A 10,510-nucleotide genomic window follows, 5' to 3' on the forward strand; every position below is an offset into this window, starting at 1 on the left:
GCTGGGCCCCCAGGCCCTGAATATTCCTGGAGCCCAGGCACCATGGGCCCATACAACTCGTCACCCCTGATTGTGGGTATTTTTATAGTAAACAAAGTGGGCAAGAACACCCTGAACTAATAAACTTGCCTTGCACAATCTACAAAGCAATTGGTCCTTAGGCGATCTGCAAAGTGATTGGTCATAGGAAAGATGTATGTAAACTGTGCAGTGTGTGACGTGAATTGGAATTGTGGTATCACCCTGTACCTAAACCCACTGCATCTGGTCCTAGCCAGCATGGACAAAGAGTTACATGCCTAATAAAGGTTTCAGAGTAACAGCCGTGTTAGTCTGTATTTGCAAAAAGAAAAGGAGGACTTGTGGCACCTTAGAGACTAACATTGTATAGGTTCCTCGGTGCTGGGACACTGTGCTGCTATGTAAATTGGTTAGTCTCTAAGGTGCCACTAGTACTCCTTTTCTTTATGCCTTATAAAGTAACCTGAATGATGAGCTGCAGTTGAACTGAGTGTTTTGGATCCCAGAGAACTGAATTAAGTGTTTTTCCAGAGATGTACAAGGTTTTCTGGATAAGCTGAGTGGAAAGGTCTTGGAGGGAATCCCAGCAAACTCTGTGTGAACTTTAAATGGGATGTTCATCAGCTAACAGTGCTTATGCAGAAACTGCAACTTAATCAAGCACATCATGCCAATGGAAGCACTGCTAGGGGGATTCAGGGAAAGCGATTTGAGAAAGTAATTTGCTGACCAGTGCTAACCAGCAGTTGTTCAGTTTGTGCCCCAAGATGGTTGTACCAACAATTATGGCTTAACTTGTCTTACACAAACTGGTATGACAAGATGTTTTGCACAAAGAGATGGGAATATTCCAGCCCCAGATGCAAGAATTTAAAAGTGATGCCTCATTCTCTGATTGGATGGTTAATTGGACATTTCATAACTTTATCACCAGTCACCATCTGATTGGTGCATGCCAGCATTCCCAAGAAGAGGAACCAAAATTGGACCACCCAGCAGAAATGCAATAGAACAGCCTGTCCTCTTCAGCACATTACTTCCCAAAAGCTGAAGACACCTTTGAAAGGGAGAAGACTGAGGTCCTGGGTTGGCCACCTGGGAGTACTCCTGCTAATATCAAATACCTTATTTCGGATAGGCACCCTTAACTGTCTTTCCCCCCGCCCCCCACCTCCTCCAGCAATTCAGGTTGCCCACTTGCACACAAGGAAAAGACCAGAGTTGTGTCTGTCGTCCACTGCTCCTGCATTTGCAATGTACACTCCTACTGTTTGAGGGTTTAAAACTGATGATAATTGAATTTCATGAGACACCAGGTAGCCCAAGCTCAATCAGGTTTATTGTTAAGATACAGTATCAGTAAAACAGAAAGCCATATCTGTTATCAATCCAGGGAAACCCTTTGCAGTGTAGCCAGACCTATAGATTATGTATTAATTACACTGATTACTCAAGAATTCCCAGATGTCACTGTGAAGATTGACAGGTTCTTGTCCCAAGATCAGGCCCAGTATTATTCAAATTATTATATAGTTTGGAATCCTGACGTGCACAGCTGCAACACTGCCACTGTAGGAACTCTTCTATATTTACAAATAGTTTATTAATACATTTAGCACAGTTGAAACACTCTAACTCAGTAAGGTAGGTAGAGATATTACAGAATGTACACCTGCACATCCATATACTCACACCATCCCTTGCAGAAAAACTTGAAATGTTAGCTATCATCGTCTTCATTACCATCACCTTCACCCGCATCACCAGTGGCCATCATTCTTGCACTTCCCAAGGGCTGCATCTCTCTCTCCTTCAGTTCCTAGGTTGGGATGCCACTTTTATAATCTGTTATGCTGACGCCACTATGTTTGATGCAGTAGGGGTTTTCCCCCTTTTCCTTATTTGTATGTCCTCTCCTCACTAATGTTGAAGTGTCCTTCTATAAGTTAGTAGATCAACGTTATCAACTTATTATCATATACATCAATTCGTTGCCATGGCCTTCTTGTGGTTAGGTATCCGAGGATGTAGGTCATATTCCTGTTATTGTTATGTACATCAATTAGTTGCCATGACATTTTTGTGGTTGCACTCAAGTTCCTGTGGTCGGAAATTCCCCTTAAACACTATATTTTCAGATCCTCAATACTTGGGGTTTTCTGTTGAGCCATTTATCGGTGCCACATAGGCCTCAAGCCTTATGCTAAAACTGATGAAGCCAATGTCTTACAGAGTACAGGCCGGTAGGTTCCTTGCATTACGTCTGAATATAATGAAGATAAGCTAGCCCTATGGGCTACACCAACTCACATATTTCAAGATGTTTCAACTTGGTTACATTTTTGTGGGGTTTTATACCCTACCTAGAGGTATACAGTCACCGAGTTTTGGGTTAGAAGGGACTACCAGATCATCTAATCTGAACTCCTGTATATCACAGGCCACCAGTATCACCCAGTTTATGCACACTAAACGCAACAACCAAAACTGGACTGAAGTATTACAACCGTTACAGAAGACTGAACTATTATTTGCTGCAGGACTGAGACGTACCAATGCTGGAGCCCCTGCAAAGTCAGGGAATTCTATACCCAGATTATCCTGGCAAGTGACCCACATTCCATGCTGCAGAGGGAGGTGAAAAACCATGAAGGTCTCTACCCACCTGACCCAGGGAAAACTTCCTTCATGACCCCCGCATATGGTGATCAATTAGACCCTGAGCATATGAACAAGGACCATCCAGCTAAGCATATGACAGAGAGAATTCCCAGTACTACCTTGTAGCTTCGGCCCACACCATCCAGTGTCCCATCTCCAGCTCTGGCTATCCCTGATGTGTCAGAGGAAAGAGACAAAAACAAAAAAACAACAACCCAGAATACAGAGAAGGGGCAAAACCTTTCCTGACGCTTGTGTGGGGCTGGCTGAAGACCTGAAGGATGAGTTTTACAAACATAAGGAAGAAGAAGCCCTCAGGCTGCCAAGCCCTGTCTTCACCATCAGAAGCAAACCCGTCATACAACCCCACTCATAAATTTGTCCAGCTCTCTCTCAAAACTAATTAAGTTGTCGACTCTCAGTTCCTATTGGGAGGCTGTTCCAGAACCTCACTTCTCTGGTTGTTAGAAACCTTCTTCTAATTTCCAGCCTGAATTTGTTCCTGGCCAGTTTGTACCCACTTGTTCTAGTCTTTTATCTTAAATAGGTCTTCACCCTCCCTGGTATTGACCCCATGATGTAGCGATAGAGAGCAATCATATCCCCTATCAGCTTTCTTTTTGATATAGACTAAAGAAGCCAAACTTTTCAGTCTCCTGTCATAAAATAGGCGCTCCATTCTCCTGATCATCCTACTAGCTCTTCTCTGCATCTGTTCCAATTTAAATTCATCTTTCTGGAACATGGGTGACCAGAACTGTACACAGCATTCCAGCTGAGGACTTACAGGTGCCTTGTACAATGGCATTAATTTCTTTATCTCTACTGAAAATGCCTTTCCTGAAACATCCTAGGATTGCATTTGCCTTTTTCGTAGCCACATCACATTTGTGGCTCATAGTCATCCTGTGATTGATCCAAACATGCAGATCTCTCTCCTCCTCCATTGCTTCCAACTGATGAGCCCCCAGCTGGTCAGCTTGTAGCAGAAATTCTTATTATTAGACCCATAAGAACATAAGAACAGCCATACTGGGTCAGATCAATGGTCTATTTAGCTCAGTATCCTGTCTTCTGACAGTTGCCAATGCTAGGTGCTTCAGAGGGAATGAACAGAACAGGTAATCATCACATGACCCATCTTCTGTCACCCATTCCCAGCTTCTGGCAAACAGAGGCTAGTGATGCCAGCTCTGCCCATCTTGGCTAATAGCCATTGCTGGACCTATCCTCCATGAACTTATTTAGTTCTTTTTTGAACCCTGTTAGGTCCTGGCCTTCACAACATCCTCTGGCAAGGAGTTCTACAGCTTGACTATGCATTGTTTGAAGAAATACTTCCTTTTGTTTGTTTTAAACCTGCTGCCTATTAATTTCATTTGGTGACCCCTAGTTTTTGTGTTATAAGAAGGAGTAAATAACACTTCCTTATTTACTTTCTCCACACCTGTCATGATTCTATAGACCTCTATCATATTTAGTTGTCTCTTTTCCAAGCTGAAAAGTCCCAGTCTTATTAATCTCTCCTCATACGGAAGATTGTTCCCATTTTTGTTGTCCTTTTCTATACCTTTTCCAATTCCAATATATCTTTTTTGAGATGGGGGGACCACATCTGCATGCAGTATTCAAAATGTGGGCATATCATGGATTTATATAGAGACAATATGATATTTTCTGTCTTATTATCTATCCCTTTCTTAATGATTCCCAACATTCTGTTAGCTTTTTTGAGTGATGCTGCACATTGAGTAGATGTTTTCAGAGAACTGTCCACAATGACCCCAAGATCTCTTTCGTGAGAGGTAACAGCTAATTTAAGCCCCATCATTTTATATGTATAGTTGGGATTATGTTTTCCAATGTGTATTACTTTGCATTTATCAACATTGAATTTCATCTGCCATTGTGTTGGCCAGTCACCCAGTTTTGTGAGATCCCTTTGTAACTCTTCGCAGTCTGCTTTGGACTTAACTATCTTGAGTAGTTTTGTATCATCTGAAAATTTTGCCACCTCACAGTTTACCCCTTTTTTCAGATCATTTATGAATATGTTGAACAGTACTGGAAACCCCTTTGTTTCCTATCTTTTAACCAGTTACTGATCCATGAGAGGACCTTCCCCCTTATCCCATGACAGCTTACTTTGTTTAAGAGCCTTTGGTGAGGGACCTTGTCAAGGGTTTTCTGAAAATCTAAGTACACTATATCCACTGTGTCCCCCTTGTCCACATGCTTGTTGACCCCCTGTAGCGAGGCAGTGTGGTTCTCCACCGTCCCGGAGAGGGGAGAACCCCTCCCGACACCAGAGTGGGTGGAGCCAGCGAGTCCTGTGCCTGCCCCCCCAGAGGTCAAGGCACAGGACAGGAAGTATAAAAGCCTGACCCAGAGCTCACTCGAGGAGTAGCCGCCAGAGAGGCCAGATGCCTCCGGCCTAGCTCCTGGTTGGGAGACCCCAGTGATCTACAGCAGACCCGAGAACTGGTCTGACCTGCTGACACCCAATGCCGACCAGAACCCAGAGGAGCTACCCAGCCTGCCCTTCGCCAATTACCCAGAGGACCCTGTGGTGCTTGACCCCCTGGAGGACACCGTCCGGACCCAGGTACCTCCAGAGGGGGAGTTTGGAAGTAGCCCGCAGGCAGCCAACCCTAGTCTGGCTGCAGGACTGCCAGAGCCTATGTCAGTGTGTTGCGGCCAGGATCCCCACTGACTCAGCAGCTGGCCTTCTGCTGCTGCTAGGTCCCTGGGCGGGGAAGCAGTGGAGTGGGTGGGCCTGCATTCCCTCTGCCACTTAGCTTGTGGTGGCTGTCTCCCCCTCTCCCAGGCCCTTCTGAGCCTAGAGCCTTGGCTTGTTGTTTACCTGCCTTTGCTCAGCCCCTGCCTGAGGGCCTGAGTCACTGACTCATTGCTGCCCTGCCCTAACCCAGGGCCTGGGCCTGATAGTTAAATACTGTTTGCTCAGCCCCTGCCTGAGGGCCTGAGCCCTTGACTTGCTATTGCCCTTCCCTGACTTAGGGCCTGGGCCTGCTAATTGTATAAACTGTTGCTCAGCTCCTGCCTGAGGACCTGAGCCCTTGACTCGCTATTGCCCGCCAACCACAGGCCGGGTACGAATAATTGTCTGTGTTTGCCTGTATTGCTGCCGCACTGAGAGACTCCCGCAGCCAGGCTAATTCCCCGTCAGCAACTGGAAGGACGTAGCGAGGCAGTGTGGTTCCCTGCTGCCCCAGAGAGGGATGAGTCCCAAGCAAACCCCTCTACACCCCCCAAAAAATTCTAGTAGATTGGTGAGGCATGATTTTCTTTTACAAAAACCATGTTGAATCTTCCCCAAGAAATTATGTTCCTCTATGTGTCTGATAATTCTGTTCTTTTCTATAGTTTCAACCAATTTGCCCAGTATTGAAGTTAGGCTTACCAGCCTTTAATTGACAGGATTGCCTTTTAAAAAAATTGGTGTCACCTTAACTATCCTCCAGTTATCTGATACAGAAGCTGATTTAAATGATTGGTTACATACCACGGTTAGTAGTTCTGCAATTTCACATAAGAGTTCTGAAGGAACTCAAATTTGTCACCTAAAAGGAATGGCTCAGATTTGAGAAGCTCCCTCACATCCTCAACCATGAAGACCAATGCAAATAATTCATTTAGTCTCTCCACAATGGCCTTATCATCCAAGAATGCTCCTTTAGCATCTTGACCATCCAGTGGCCCCACTGGTTGTTTAGCTGGCTTCTTGCTTCTGATGTACTCTTTTTTTGCTGTTTCTTTTTGAGTCTTTGGCTAACTATTCTTCAAATTCTTTTTTGGCCTTCCTAATTATATTTTTACACTTCACTTACCAGAGTTTATGCTCCTTTCTATTTTCCTCACTAGGATTTAACTTCCACTTTTTAAAGGATGCCTCTTTGCCTTTAACTGCTTCTTTTACTTTGTTGCTTAGCAACAGTGTATAAAGGAAAAATTGGGTAGGCCTAATCTTTGGTCAAGCTAACTGAGTATGTGGAAAGAGGGCATGAGAAGAGAGTGAGGAAAATTCCATTGTAAGGCAATTGCAACAGCCCAGCTTAAGAAATGTAACCATAACAGTTAGGATTAGGAAAACCATTAACTGTAAAAGAATAACCTGTCAACAACAGGAAAAGCTTGTTTTTGCTATATTCCTAATAAGGTATTAGACTGCTAAGGTTTGAAAAAATACTAATGAGGAAGTATGAGTAATTGAATATTGCCTGTAACCTATATAAATTTCTGTGTGTTCCTGTTTGGGGAGAGCAGGTAGGCTTTCTGACTCTCCCTGCATGCACATGCTTGAATAAAGTAGCCTCAGGCTGTTGTGATCCAAACACAAAGCGTGGTTAATTTTCCACAACAAGTGGCACTTTTTTGGTTCTCTTACTTTTTTAACTTGGGGTATACATTATTATGGTGTCTTTAAAAAGTTTCCATGAAGTTTGCAGGGATTTCAGTTTTGGCATTGTACCTTTTAATTTCTGTTTAACTAATTTCCTCATTTTTGTGTAGCTCCCCTTTGTGAAATTAAATGCTTCCATGGTGGGCTGCTTTGGTGTTCCCCCCATTCCCCCCATTCCCCCAAGTATGTTAAATTTTATTATGTTATGATCACTATTACCAAGTGGTCCAACTATATTCACCTCTTGGACCAGATCCTGTGCTACACTTCGGACTAAATCAAGAATTGCCTCTCCTCTTGTGGGTTCCAGGACTAGCTGCGCCAAGAAGCGGTCATTTAAGGTGTCAAGAAACTTATCTCTGAATCCTGTTCTGCGGTGACATGTACCCAGTCAATATGGGGATAGTTGAAATCCCCCGTTATTATTGAGGTTTTTTTATTTTTATAGCCTTTCTAATCTCCCTGAGCATTTCACAGTCACTGTCACCATCCTGGTCAGATGGTCGGGTAGTATATCCCTACTTCTATATTCTTATTATTCAAGCATGGAATTACTAACCATAGAGATTCTCTGGATCTATCCATAAAGATTCTATGGACCCTAAGTGCTTACTATTAAATTTCATGCCATTTCTGTCACTCCTTCCTTCAAGGTCACCCAGATCTTCCTCTATAATATTCCAGTCCTCCTTTATATTGACTATACCTCCCAACTTCATATCATCAAGAAACTTCACTGGCACACTCCAACTTTTTGTTCCAAGGTCATTAATAAAAAATATGGAATGATTGGTCCCAAGACCTATCCTTGAGGAACTCCACCAGTAACCTCCATCTAGTGTGATAGTTCCCCTTTAGCCCATTCCTTATCCACCTTACAATTCTTGTACTAATTCCCATCTTCTTTAGTTTAACTAATAATTTCCCATGTGGCACCATGTTGAAAGCTTTACTGATATCCAAGTATATTAGCTCTAACACATTTCCCTTATCTAAAAAATCAGTTATTTTTTCAAAGAAGGAAATCAAAGAAGGATAATCTGCCATGATCTACCTTTGTTCATTACAAGCCCCTTTGTATTTATCTCATGAAATAATTATTATTATCTTCACAATTTGTTCCAAAGTCTTGCATGGTACTGAGGTTCAACTAATAAATATGTAATTGCCCGGATCACTTTTTCTTCCCTTTCTTAAATATATGTAAGACATTAGCTATGCTTGAGTCATGTGGTTCTACCCCCAAATAGATTTATTAAAAGTCCTTCCTACTGGACTAGCAATCTCATGTACCAGTTCTTTCAGTATTCTGGGATGGAAATTATCCTGTCTCTCTTCCCTCTTGCCTGTCCCCCACCCCCGAAGTCTGAGCTCATTAAGTTTTTCTTCCACCTCAGATGTGATATTTCCATTTCTGTATACTAATTTCCATTATCCACCCTGCCTTCATGCCTATGTTCCATATTATCATTCTTATTGAAAACTGAGGGAAAGTATTCATTTAATTTTTGTGCCATACCTAGATTATCTTTAATTTCCTCCCCATCAACATCGCACAGTGGCCCAACCTCATCCTTCCTTATTCTCTTTTTTCATATAACTAAAAACCATCTTATTTATTTTAATTTCCTTGGCAAGAGTTAATTCATCTTAACTTTTAGCTATTTTCACTTTATTTCTATGTTTTCTAACCTCCAAGATGTAGCTTTCTTTGTAGGTCCTTTTCCTTTTCCCCATTACCTGTAGGCTCTCTGCTTACTCCTAATAACCTGTCTGAGATAGTTATTTGTCCTGCTGGGTCTGGAGACTTTCCCTTCAAGTATTTTCCTTTTGCTTGGACTGCAACATGCAGTTAGTTTTTATATATTTGATTTAAAGAATTTCCTCTATATTTATAGACTTGAGCTCTTCAGTCCAGCTGAATTCTTTAACGAATTTCCTTCATTTCCCAAGGTTTGCCCATTGGAATAAAAAACCATAGTTGGCAACCTGTTTTTGACTATCCTTCCATTTAATTTAAATGGAAATAACTTGTGATCACTTGATCCCAGATTATTTCCTATGACCAACTCTTCTGTGATAGAATCATAGACATGTAGGGCTGGATGGGCTCTTGAGAAGTCATTAAGTCCAGACCCCTGTGCTGTGGCAGGACACCTAGACCATAGTTGACAGGTGTTTGTCCATCCTGTTTTTAAACACTTCCAATGATGGGGACTCCAGTGATGTCCTTGCTACTTATCAAATCCAAGTCCAAAATTACATCAGCTCTTGTTGGTTCAGTGACAATTTGAGGAAGAAAACTGTCATCTATCACATCCAGAGATAACTTGGCCCTACCAGTATTAGTAGCATTTATTCTCCGATCTGTGTCTGGGAAGGTAAAGTCTCTCATTATGACACAATTCTGAGTAGTATTTATGTCTCTAATAATATTAAACAGATCTTTATCCATATCTGAGTCTGTCCCTAGGGGTCTGTAGCCGGCCTCTAACACTATCCCAGTAGAACCTCTCTTACAATCCTTCCCCAAACTGATTTTGACCCAAACAGATTCTGTTTTGTTCATGCTAGAACTTCTTGTTTCTTTACAGTTTACGGCACCTTTACCTTTATTTCTGTCTCTCCTAAACAGCACATACCCTTCAATATATGTGTTTGGGGTTTCAATTTAATTCAGTAACTAGAAATGTAAAATAGCTAAGCTTAATCAACTTTATTAATCAGTGATTAACACAGAAAGGAAAAACTGATACACTACCAACCCATCTGGAAGACAGCAGCTGTAGCAGTCAAACTGTCAAAATTGTGTGCTTACTCCTTCTGTATTTATACCTAACTGGGAGGCATTTCACAATTTTCCCTATATCCCTTTACCTAATACATCTTTCTTACCTATTTTCTTTGACATGTTTCTCACAGACAGTAAGGCACCACTAGTTGCTACCCTGGTATGTGGGGCATATATTGTAAGTTTCAACATAGCTATATTTTACATTTTGACAGTTACACAGACCCCACACATTACACAAAAATAGAGATGCACATACACAAGACAAGATTCTTTTTTCTGAATGTTCCAGGCATAGTATTTCAGAAATCAGCAAAGATTAATGGTATCTTACTTTTTGCTAAGCTTGCATTCTCCAGCACAGATAGAAAGCAGGAGTTCATACAAAGGTCACAGTATTTACCTATTATACAGTTTAGAGAATTTAACATGTATAATAGGACTTCACACATAATATGCTTTACTTATTCACTATTGACTGCTTCCTTATTTTGGCTACACAGCACCCTTTCCATTTATTCTTACCCTTGCTATAATTCCCGTATTTTAATCAATACCTTTCAACCTTTTACTTATAAGAACTGATTTCCCAATACATTCTATCCACAAAAATTAGT

This window comes from Lepidochelys olivacea (genome assembly GCF_965140295.1).
Source record: "Lepidochelys olivacea isolate rLepOli2 genome assembly, chromosome: 1".
NCBI lineage: Eukaryota > Metazoa > Chordata > Testudines > Cheloniidae > Lepidochelys > Lepidochelys olivacea.